This window comes from Equus asinus, chromosome 1 (genome assembly GCF_041296235.1).
Source record: "Equus asinus isolate D_3611 breed Donkey chromosome 1, EquAss-T2T_v2, whole genome shotgun sequence".
NCBI classification, from domain to species: domain Eukaryota; kingdom Metazoa; phylum Chordata; class Mammalia; order Perissodactyla; family Equidae; genus Equus; species Equus asinus.
In genome coordinates, this window is record NC_091790.1 from 139422474 (window position 1) to 139434893 (window position 12420).

The following is a 12420-nucleotide window of genomic DNA, read 5'->3' on the forward strand; positions in this document are numbered from 1 at the left end:
TATAAGATGGTGAACTTAATCAATAAATGTTGTGTGTGTTCGGACTGCTCCATGACCGGCTGTACCCCCGCTTTCTTTCTCTCTCTCCTTGGGCCTCCCTATTCCTCGAGACACAATAACATTGAAATTAGGCCAATTAATAACCTTACAATGGCCTCTAAATGTTCAGGTGAAAGGAAGAGTCAAATTTCTCTCACTTTACATCAAAAGTTAGAAATGATTAAGCTTAGTGAGTGAGGCATGTCAAATGCCAAGATAGACCAAAAGCTAGGCCTCTTGAGCCAAACAGTTAGCCACATTGTGAATGCAAAGGAAAAGTTCTTGAAGGAAATCAAAAGTGCTACCCTAGTGAATACACTGATATGGAGAAAGTTTTAGTGGGCTGGATAGGAGACCAAACCAGCCACAACGTTCCTTTAAGCCAAAGCCTAATCCAGAGCAAGGCCCTAACTCTTTAATTCTATTAAGACTGAGAGAGGTGAGGAAGCTGCTGAAGAAAAGTTTGAAATTAGCAGAGGTTGACTCATGAGGTTTAAGGAAAGAAGCCCTTGGGGCTTATCTGGTAGCAAAGTAGTTAAGTTCATGTGCTCTGCTTTGGTGGCCCGGGGTTCACGGGTTCGGATCCTGGGTGTGGACCTACACACTGCTCATCAAGCCATGCTGTGGCAGTGTCCCACACACAAAATAGAGGAAGATTGGCACAGATGTTAGCTCAGGGACAGTCTTCCTCAAGCAAAAAGAGGAAGATTGGTAACAGATGTTAGCTCAAAATCTTCCTCCTGCCCAGTCCCAAAAAAGGAAAGAAGCTGTCTCCGTAACGTAAAAGTGCAAGATGAGGCTGCAAGCACTGATGTAGAAGCTGCAGCAAGTTCTCCAGAAGATCTAACTAAGATCACTAAGGAAGGTGGATACAGTAAACAACAGATTTTCAATGTAGATCAAACAGCCTTATCTTGGAAGAAGATGTCATCTAGGACTTTTCATGGCTAGAGAGGAGAAGTTAATGCCTGGCTTCAAAGCTTCAAAGGACAGGCTGACTCTCTTGTTAGGGACTAATGCGGCTGGTGACTTTCAGTTGAAGCCAAGGCTTATTTATCATCCTGAAAATCCTAGGGTCCTTAAGAATTATGCTAAATCTACTCTGCCTGTGCTCTATAAATGGAACAACAAAGCCTGGATGACAGCACATCTGTTTACAACATGGTTTGCTGAATATTTTAAGCCCATTGTTGAGAACTACCGCTCAGAGAAAAAAGATTCCTCTCAAAATATTACTGCTCACTGACAATGCACTTGGTCACCCAAGAGCTCTGATGGAGACGTACAGCAAAATGAATGTTGTTTTCATGCCTGAGAACACAACATCCATTCTGTGGCCCATGGATGAAGGAATAATTCTGACTTTCAAGTCTTCTTTTTTTTATTTCTTTTTATTTTTAAAGATTTTATTTTTTTCCTTTTTTCCCCCCAAAGCCCCCCAGTACATAGTTGTATATTCTTCTTTGTGGGTCCTTCTAGTTGTGGCATGTGGGACACCGCCTCAGCGTGGTTTGATGAGCAGTGCCATGTCCGCGCCCAGGATTCGAACCAATGAAACAGTGGGCCGCCTGCAGTGGATTGCGCGAACTTAACCACTCGGTCACGGGGCCAGCCCCGACTTTCAAGTCTTATTACTTAACAAATATATTTTGTAAGGCTATAGCTGCCATAGATAGTGATTCCTCTGATGGATCTGAGGAAAGTAAATTGAAAACCTTCTGGAAAGAATTCATTATTCTAGATGCCATTAAGAACATTTATGATTCATGGGAAGAGGTCAAAGTATCAACATTAACAGGAGTTTGGAAGAAGTTGATTCCAACCCTCATGGATGACTTTGATGGGTTCAAGACTTCAGTGGAGGAAGTAACTGCAGATGCAATGGAAATAGCAAGAGAACTAGAATTAGAAGTGGAGCCTGAAGATGTGATTGAATTGCTGCCATCTCATAACCAAATTTTAATGGATGAGGAGTTGCTTCTTATGGATGAGCAAAGAAAGCGGTTTCTTGAGATGGAACCTACTCCTGGTGAAGACTGTTGAAATGACAACAAAGGATTTAGAATATTATATAAATTTAGTTGATGAAGCAGTGGCAGGGTTTGAGAAGATGGACTCCAATTTTGAAAGAAGTTCTACTGTGGTAAAATGTTATCAAATAGTGTCACATGCTACTGAGAAACTGTCTGTGAAAGGAGGAGTCAATCAACGCAGCAAACTCCATTGTTGTCTCATTTTAAGAAATTGCCACGGCCACCCCAACCTTCAGCAACCACCACCCTGATCAGTCAGCAGCCATCAACATCCAGGCAAGACCATCCACCAGCAAAAAGATTATGACTCACTGAAGGCTCAGATGACAGTTAGCAGCTTTTAGCAAGAAAGTATTTTTTAATTAAGGGATGTACATTTTCCTTTAGAAATAATGCTATTTCACATTTGATAGACTACAGTATAGTGCAAACATAACTTTTATCTACCCTGGGAAACCAAAAAGTTCATGTGACTCGCTTTGTTGCAATATTTGCTTTACTGCATTGGTGTGGAACCCAACCTGCCGTATCTGTGAGATATGCCTCTACTAATATTTAGCACACACTTACAATGGAAAGTTGGGCCATTTAGAGATAATATGGTCCTAGAAACTGCTTAGGAGGGTGTCATGGCTTTATTAATTTCCTTTGTACTAGTACGAGGAGCTTCCATTTACTGGGGATATCATGGACTACATATTTTATTTGAAATTTGACCTTGAAATGTCAATTTGAAATTTCACTTGAATTTGAAATTTTATTTGAATTTAATACTTGAATATTCGTTATTTTCTTTTATCAATAACCCCACGAGGACATCCTATTTACAGCTCAATTTTTAAAATAAAGACTTTACGTTTTTAGAGAAGTTTTAGGTTCAGAGCAAAATTGAGCAGAAGGTACAGAGGTTTTTCCATATACCCTCTGCTCCCAGACATGAACGACCTCCTCCATTATCAACATTTCCTACCAGAGTGGTACATTTGTTACAATCGATGAACCTACATTGACATATTATAATTACCCAAACTCCGTAGTTTACACTAGGGTTCTCTCATGGTTCTATGGGTTTGGACAAGTATATAATGACATGTATCTTTCACTATGGTATCACACAGAGTATTTGCCCTGTAAATCCTCTGTGCTTCACCTATTTATCCTCCCTACCCGCCAACCTCTCACAACCGTTAAACTTTTTACTGTCTCCATAATTTGGCCTTTTCCAGAAAGACATATAGTTGGAATCATACAGTGTGTAGCCTTTTCAAATTGGCTTCTTTTACTTGGCAATATGCATTTAAGTTTCTTCCATCTCTTTTCATGGCTTGATACCTCATTTCTTTTTAGCATTGAATAATATCCCATTATCTGAATATACTACAGTTTGCTTATCCGGTCATCTATTGAAGGACATCTTGGTTGCTTCCAAATTTTGGCATTATGAATAAAGCTCCTATAAACATCCTTGTTTGAGTTTTTGTGTGGACATAAGTTTTCAACTTCCTTGGGTAAATACCAAAGAGCACCGTTGCTGGATCATATGGTAAGAGTACGTTTAGTTTTGTAAGAAACCACCAATCTATCTCCCAAAGTGACTGTACCATTGTGCATTCTCACCAGTAACAAGTGACAGTTCCTGTTGCTCCACATCCTCTCCAGTACTTAGTGCTATCAGTGTTCTGGATTTTGGCCATTTTAATAGGTATGTAGTGGTATTTCATTTTTGTTTTAATTTCCATTTCCCTAAGCACATATGATGTGGAGTATCTTTCTATATGCTTATTTGCCATGTGTATATCCTCTTTGTTAAGGTGTCTGTTAAGGTCTTTGGACCATTTTTTAAGTGGGCTGTTTGTTTTCTCATTGTTGAGTTTTAAGAGTTCTTTGTATATTTTTGATTACAGCTCTTTATCAGTTATGTCTTCTGCAAATGTTTTCTCCTAGTCCGTGGCTTGTCTACTCATTCTCTTGGCATTATCATTCCCAGAGTAGAAGTTTTAATTTTTTGTTTCTGCTTTATCTCCTCAAATCCCCTTGGTACATAGTTGTATATCTTAGTTGCAGGTCCTTCTAGTTGTGGCATGTGGGACCCTGCCTCAACGTGGCCTGACAAGTGGTGCCATGTCCGCGCCCAGGATCTGAACCAGTGAAACCCTGGGCCACCGCAGTGGAGCGCACAAACTTAACCACTGGGCCACGGGGCTGGCCCCTAGAAGTTTTAATTTTAATCAAGTCCAGCTTATCAATTCTTTCTTTCATGGATTATACCTTTGGTGTTGTATTTAAAAAGTCATCACCAAACCCTAGGTCATCTAGATTTTCTCCTATGTTATCTTCTAGAATTTTTAAGTATTTGTGTTTTACATTTAGGTCTGTGATCCATTTTGAATTAATTTTTGTGAGGTGTGTAAGATCTGTGTGTAGATTCATTTTTGTGTATGTGGATGTCCAGTTGTTCCAGCACCATTTGTTGAAAAGACTATCTTTGCTCCATTGTATTGCCTTTGCTCCTTTGTCAAAGATCAGTTGACCCACAATCAGTTGTTATTCTTATTAAGACTAACAAATAGCATGTATTAAATGCCTAATTGCATATAGCATTGTCCTGGGCGCTGCCAAAGTATCAGGTCTGTGCACTCTGCCATGTTTAGCTCAAACAAGCTTGGAAGTCCTCCTAGTACAAAGTAAAAGAAATGTTTTGCCAGCTTTGAACATTTGTCACCAAATTATTCCCAAGGCAAGATCATTGCTCACTTAACTCTATGCACAATTTAAACAAATCAGAATGACCCATTCTCTGCTGTATTAGTTTCCAAATTACCACACACTAGTGGTTTAATGCAATGCAGATTTATTATCTCACAGCTCTGGACATCAGAAGTCTAAAATAAATGTGTCAGCAGGGCTGTGTTCCTTCTCTAGGCTTCAGGGGAGAAATTATTTCCCTGCCTTTTTCAGCTTCTAGGGGCCACTTCAGTGCCTCACTCCATCTTGCTTTTGTCTTCACAGCTCCTTCTACTCACTCTGATCCTCCTCCCTCCCTCTTATAAAGACCCTTGTAATGGCGTGAGGAGTGCCAGAGGCCAGGCAGCCCAGCTTTGTGAATGCTCCGTGTGCCGCAGCCTGCAGGCACCCAGCCTGTGCCCTACCTGCTGCCAAGATGCCCAAGGGGAAGGTCAGTTCTACTAAAGGGGTGGTAAAGGGGGAGCCCAAGAGGAGATCGGCAAAGTTGTCAGCTAAACCTGCTCCCGGGAAAGTGGAAACATAGCCAAAAATAGGCAGCAGGAAAGGATAAATCTTCAGACAGACAAGCATAAGCAAAAGAGAAAAGAGGAACCAAGGGAAAACAGAAGGAAGTAGCTCATCTAGAAACTAAAGATTTACCTATCTCTGTATCCTTAACTTAATCACATCTGAAAATCTCTTTTACCACGTAAGGTAACAATCACAGTTTTCTTAAGGAAATTTAGGGATTAGGACATGAACATTTTCGGGGGGCATTATTCAGCCTACACACCCGCCAAGCTTTTTCAGATATGTGATAAGCTGCATAACATTTTATCCTAAAAAATCATTATATATGGGCCAGGGAAGCATTGCAAGAAAGGAAAATATCAGACGGAAAGGTCACAATTGAGAATGTCATAATATTGTTTGTCTCTAATTTTAGTGTCTGGTGTCAAGCACTTGAAAAATTAAGTTTTTCCTACCTTCCTTTCCTTCAGGGGCTGTCGTTCGCTTGCTCTCAGACCCATGTTTACTCTGTTGTGACCCTGGAGTTGGGTCTCTCCAAGTATGTCTGCTGCTATGTAAAGGGCAGATGCTTACTCTCATGGTCCCAGAGTCCTCTGGGCTGCCCAGCTGGGAGTCTAATGCCAGGCCTTCTCCCTTTTCATACCATCCTTGCCTCTCCTTTTCCTCCTTGTGTAGCAGACATTGCACAAATATCAGGTCCCATGAGAGACGTTAAAAGCATTATCCCAGACCTCTTGGGCTGGCAGGAGGGAAGGAAGCAGGTACCTGACTTCCACCTCAATCTGTGTCTTATCACTAGATTTTAAGCTGCCATCCTGGGTGATGGGGGGCTACCAGCATCAGCACGAAGAGGAGGAGGCCTCTTTCTGCTCAGTAGATAACATATCCCTCTTCCATACCCTTAAGCCCCTTATTTTTCTTTTCATCCCCTGGTCACCAGCTATCCAGGCCAAGTGTCACTTATTTTTGCCTCCAGTGCAAGGGGACTGAAGCCAGCTCTTGGTACATGATAACAGCCTCTGAAATAGGAAGCCACAGGTGAGGCAACTTGCAAATCCAAACTTCCTTAAGATGAGTGTGTAGCTGCTGGAGGCGTTCTTCCTAAAACGAGGGCAGATTTTCCAGTTACTCAAGTTAGACTTGTTTACACACTGAACATCCCAATGAAGAGTTCTTCTCCAGTGTCCCTGGGAAGGGAGGTCCCTTGAAAAGCACTGAATGCATGCCTGCCTTCTGTTCCTACCATTCAGCAGTTGGAAAGTAGCCAAGATGCTAGCAGGGCATTGACATGTGCATGGAGCTATCTGAGAGAACTTTGGAGCTTGAAGAGTCAGAGCCAGATAAAAATGATAGCCTGCATTTGCACAACTCATCCCAGCTTGTAGGGCCTGGACTAGGCTGAGGCAGGTGAGACCTGTGAGGCACTTGCCTGAGCACAAAATTTAAGTGGGCACAATACAGTAATAAAGTAATTTAAAAATATTTTGATAGAGTGTTTTTTAAAAATCAATATTACTATGGAAAAACCCCACGATGAACAAAACATCAAAATTTTCAATAAAGATGGCATCAGCAACAATGTCATTGCTATACCATAGTAGGGCTTGAGGCCAAAGGAAAATTAAGTGACACTGATTCTGTCTTTATTGAAAATTTTGATGGTTTATTCATCGTGGATTTTTTTTGCATTAATTCTTATTTTTAAAAAATAATGCATTGAAGTATGGTTTATCTTGATTACAGAGTTTTTCTGTGCCCCGTTAAATTTTGTGTCCTGAGGCAGGTGCTTCACTCTCCTCACCCTAGTTCCAGCCCTACAGTATATAAAGCAGTTCTGGGGCTTTAACTCATCTGAGTCTCATGACTACCCCGTAAGATGGGTAAGACAAGTATTATTATCTGCATTTGACAGTGAGGGAACTAAGTCACAAAACAAGTCCTCCATACATGCATCTCCATCAGAGCTCTTGGGTGATTGAGTGCATTGTCAATGAGCAGTAATGTTTAGTACATCAAGTTATTTTATTCTTTTTGATACAATTGTAAGTGGGATTATTTTCTTAATTTCTCTTGCTGATAGCTCATTATTAGTGTATAGAAATGCAACGAATTTCTGTATATTAATTTTATATCCTGCTACTTTACTAAATTCATTAGTTCGAATAGGTTTTTGGTGAATTCTTTAGGGTGTTCTATAATCATGTCATCTGAAAATAGTGACAGTTTTTCCTCTTCCTTTCCAATTTGTATCCCTTTTGTTTCTTTTTCTGCCCTAATTGCTCTGGCTAGGACTTCCAATACTATGTTAAATAAGAGTGGCAAAAGCAGGCATCCTTGTGTTGTTCCTGTTCTTAAAGGGATAGCTTTCGATTTTTCACTGTTGAGTATGATGTTAGCCATTGACTTGTCATATATGTCAAGCTAAAGTTTTGTCAAGTAGTTTATCTTTTCAAAAAGCTAACTCTTAATTTCATTGATCTTTTCTTTTGTTTTTCTGGCCTCTATTTCATTTATTTCTGCTCTAATCTTTGTTATTTCCTTTCTTCTGCTAACTTTGGGCTCAATTTGTTCTTTTTCAAGTTCCTTGATGTACAAAGTTAGGTTGCTTTTTTGAAATCTTTTTTTTTAAATTGTAGCCTTTATTGCCATAAACTTCCCTCTTAGAACTGCTTTTGCTGCATCCCATAAGTTTTGGTATGTTGTTCCATTTTCATTTGTTTCAAGATATTTTTTTATTTCCCTTTTGATTTCCTCTTTGACCTATTGATTGTTCAGGAGTATATTATTTAATTTCTACATATCTGTAAATTTTCCAGCTCCTGTTATTGATTCCTGATTTCATACTATTGTGGTTGGAAAAGATACTTGTGTGGCCTATCATACAATCTGTCCTGGAGAATGTTCTTGAGAAGAATGTGTATTCTGCTACTGTTGGATGGAATGTTCTCTATATGTCTGTTAGGTCCATTTTCTCTAAAGAATCATTCATGTGCAATGTTTCCTTATTGATTATCTGTCTGGATTATCTATCCATTGTTGAAAGTGGGGTATTGAAATCCCCTACCATTATTGTATTGCTGTTTATTGCTCCTTTCAGATCAGTTAATATTTGCTTAACATATTTAGGTGCTCCAATGTTGGGTGCTTATATATTTACAATTGTTATATCCTCTTGGTGAATTGACCCCTTTATCATTATATAATGACCTTCTCTGTCTCTTGCTACAGTTTTTGACTTAAAGTTTATTTTCTCTGATAGACTTGCTCTGTTTTGGCTTATATTTTCATGGACCATCTTTTCCCATCTCTTCACTTTGAGACTATGTGTGTCTTTGAAGGTGAATTGAGTCTTTTGTAGGCAGCATATAGTTGAGTCTTGTTTTTTTTTTTTTTGTTTATATCCATTCAACCAGTCTTTGCCTTTTTATTGTAGAAATTAATCCATTTACATTTAAAATAATTATTATTTGGTAAGTACTATTGCCATCTTGTTAATTGTTTTCTGTCTCTTTTATAGTTCCTTTGTTCCTTACTTCCTCTCTTGCTGTCTTCCTTTGTGAATTGATGACTTTTCCACAGTAATATATTTTGATTCCTTTCTCTTTATCTTGTGTGTATCTACTATAGGTTTTTGTTTTGTGGTTACCTTGAAGTTTACTTGAAATATCTTATAATCTTATAGATATAATAGTTGATTTTAAGTTAATAACAACTTAACATTAATTGTATACAAAAACTCTACACTTTTACTCCCTGCATACCATCTTATGTTTTTAATGCCACAATTTACATTTTTTATATTATATATCTATTAACAAATTATTGTAGCTATAGCTATTTTTAATACTTTTGCCCTTAACCTTTATACTAGAGTTAAGTTGTTAACACGCCACCATATTACAGTATTAGAGTTTTCTGAAACTGACTGTATACTTATGTTTACCAGTATGTTGTGTATTTTCATGTTACTAATTAGCATCCTTCCATTTCTGCTTGAAGAACTCTTTTCAGTGTTTCTTGTAAAGCAGATCTAATGGTGATGAACTCCTTCAGCTTTAGTTTGTTTTAGAAAGTCTTTATCTCACCTTCATTTCTGAAAGACAGCTTTGTTGGGTAAAGTAGTCTCAGTTGGCAGTTTTTCCTTTCAGTGCTTTGAATATATCGTATCAATCTCTCCTGGCCTGTAAAGTTTCGGCTGACAAATCTGCTAATAGCCTTATGGGGCTTTCCTCATATAAGAGGCTTTTTTTCTCTTGCTGCTTTTAAAGTCCTCTTTTTGTCTTTTATTTTAGACAGTGTTATTATAACATATCTTGGAGAGGATTGTTTTTGATTAAAATTTGGGGTTAACCTATTAGTTTAATGAACTTGGATGTCTAAATCTCTCCCCCTATTTGTGAAGCTCTCAACCATTATTTCTTTAAATAAGCTCCTGCCGTTTTCTCCCTCTCGTCTCCTTCTGGAACTCCAATGATACATAGATTGTTTCTTTTAATGATGTTCCATAAATCTCACAGGCTTTTTTAATCCCTTTTCATTTTGTTTTCTTTTGCTCCTCTGACTGGGTAATTCCAAATGATCTGCTACAAGCTTACTGATTCTTTCTTCTGCTTGGTCTGCTGTTGAAGTTCTGTATTGAATTCTTCAGTTCAGTCATGGTATCTTCAGCTCCAAAATTTCTGTTAGGTTCTTTTTTATGTTTTTTATCTCTTTGTTGGAGTTCTTATTTTGTTCTTGTATTGTTTTTCTAATTTTGTTAAATTGTTTATCTGTGTTCTGTTGTAACTCTCTGAACATCTTTAGAACAATTATTTTGAATTCATTGTCAGGCAATTCACAAAACTCCATTTCTTTGGTGTCAGTTACTGGAAGTTTACTGTGTTCCTTTGGTGATGTCATATTTCTCTGATTCTTTGTGATCCCTGTAACCATGCATAGGTATCTGCACATTTGAAGAAGCAGTCACTTCTTCCAAACTTTATGGACTGACATTGACAAGGGAAGAAACTTCATTTGCAGATGGAAGCACACTGGAGCATGCTGTGACTCTGAGTCTAGTTGTGTAGGGTTCCAAGTGTGGGGACATGTTGTGGCTCTGGGTCAATAGGAGCATGATGTCTTATTGGTTCAGGCCACTGGAGTCCACAGCATTGACAACTTCATGGTCCTTGGTGAGTGTTGTGGAGGGTCCCTGTAAGCTGCAAAGGCTGTTGGGGTACTCAGTGGTGCCTCGAGATGCAGCAATTAGGGACCAGATTGGGTAGTTGTGGTAGCCAGAGCTGGTGGTATGCACACACTCAGCTGCAGAGGCCTGTGTACTGGCTGGGGTCAGTTGCAGACAGCAGACACACAGTGGTTGGGGCCAGGGCCAGCAGCAAGGGCCAGGGTCAACTGGGATGGGGGGGGGGGTACTGGCTGCTGTGAGAATCCTGGCTGTTGGCATGCATTCCTGTGGCTGGAAGCTCTTGCCATGAGTGCATGTACAACAGTGGAGGTCAGGTGACTGGAATCAGGCCAGTAGGGTACAAGTGCACAGCTGAAGGAGCTGGTTGCAAGCAAGCCCAGCAGTGCAGATCAGTGATAGGAGATAGGGCCAAATCTGGGCTTACACATAGCCATGGAGGCCTTGGCTGTCAGTGTGCATTTTCATGGCTGTGGGATAGTGCCACAGGCACACACATGGCAGTGGATGCTGGTGATGGACATCAGGCCACCGGCATGCAGGTACACAGCTGGAGGGGCTTGCCCTGAGTGCATGCATAGCAGTAGAAGTCAGCTGGGGTGGTGGATCTAGGCTGGGGTTTTACACTCAAGTGACCTCAGAGGCCTAGACTGGCTGTTGGTACAGACCCTGGCCAATGATAGGGGTGGGGTTGGGTGGGTAGGGAGCAGGTATGGACTCAGGTGGCTAGTATCAATGAATTTGAATAGCTATGGGGCAAAAAACTGTGAAATACGCAGGGAATCTGGGCAGCCATGCTGGCCATTGCTTTCGTCAGTAGGAAAACCTGCTGGGGTCCTCTGCAGAGCTGGTCACTGGGAACCGTGGTTACTCCTGCTGTGTGGCTGACATTGGGAGCCCCTGCCCTTCCTTGTTCCTAGCCATCTTTATGTGTCTCAAGTTTGCTGATCTCTGGGTGGGGTAAAACCAAAGCAGGTCTTTCAAGCAGTGCACCAAAAGGCTGGGGAAACTGGTTGCTCACCCACTCTCCCTTTCCCAGTGAGTGGAACACCTTCTAGGTAGGGAATTCCCTCTTGGTGCCCAGTAGCACTGGCCTAGGGGATGAGATGATGCCGGCACAATGAAGCTGTTTTTACTTCTCTTTTTGTGATATTATTCTCATATTTTCTGTTCCACTGTGTGGCTGAATTTTAAGTGGACAGTTTTTGTTTGCAGATAGTTGTCTAATTATTGATCTCGGTGAGTGACAGAGACTGGGGTCTCAAATTCTGTTATTTTTGGTCCAGATACAATCTTAATGTACAGTCTGGATGGCCACATACCCTAATAGCAAAAAAATTATAAAGACAGCCCCCCAAATTTGAAAACAGTTTGTCTTCAAACACTGAACCTGGAAGATCGTTGTTTGGATACACCTTCATCTCTAAGTAATGCCAGGTATTGAGGGTCTCAGATGCACCGTCTTAGTGCTGTCCATGAAACATACAAACACTCTTCTCTTACTTTCTAAAATATTCCTGTCTTTTGCTTTTCTCCATTCCTTTTTGTTGATTATCTTCCATTGCTCTGACGCCTCCCTTATCAACCAGAGAAGTGGTTCTCAAATATTAGTGGCATCACAATCACCTGCAGAGCTTGAGAAACTACAAATTGCTGGACCCGACCCCCAGAATTTCTGATTTGGTAGGGCTGTGGGAGGCCTGAAGACTTGCATTTCTCCCAGTTGATGCTGCTACTGCCGCTGCTCTGGAGACTTTGATAACCATCCCTCTAGTTTGGTGATTTTCAAACATAGACTCACCTGGGGAGCTTTTAAAAAAATACAGTTTCCCAAGTCCACTGCGGACCAATTAAGCCAGGCTCTTTGGAGATGGGGGCTTGTATTAATTTCCTAGGGTTGCTGGAACAAGT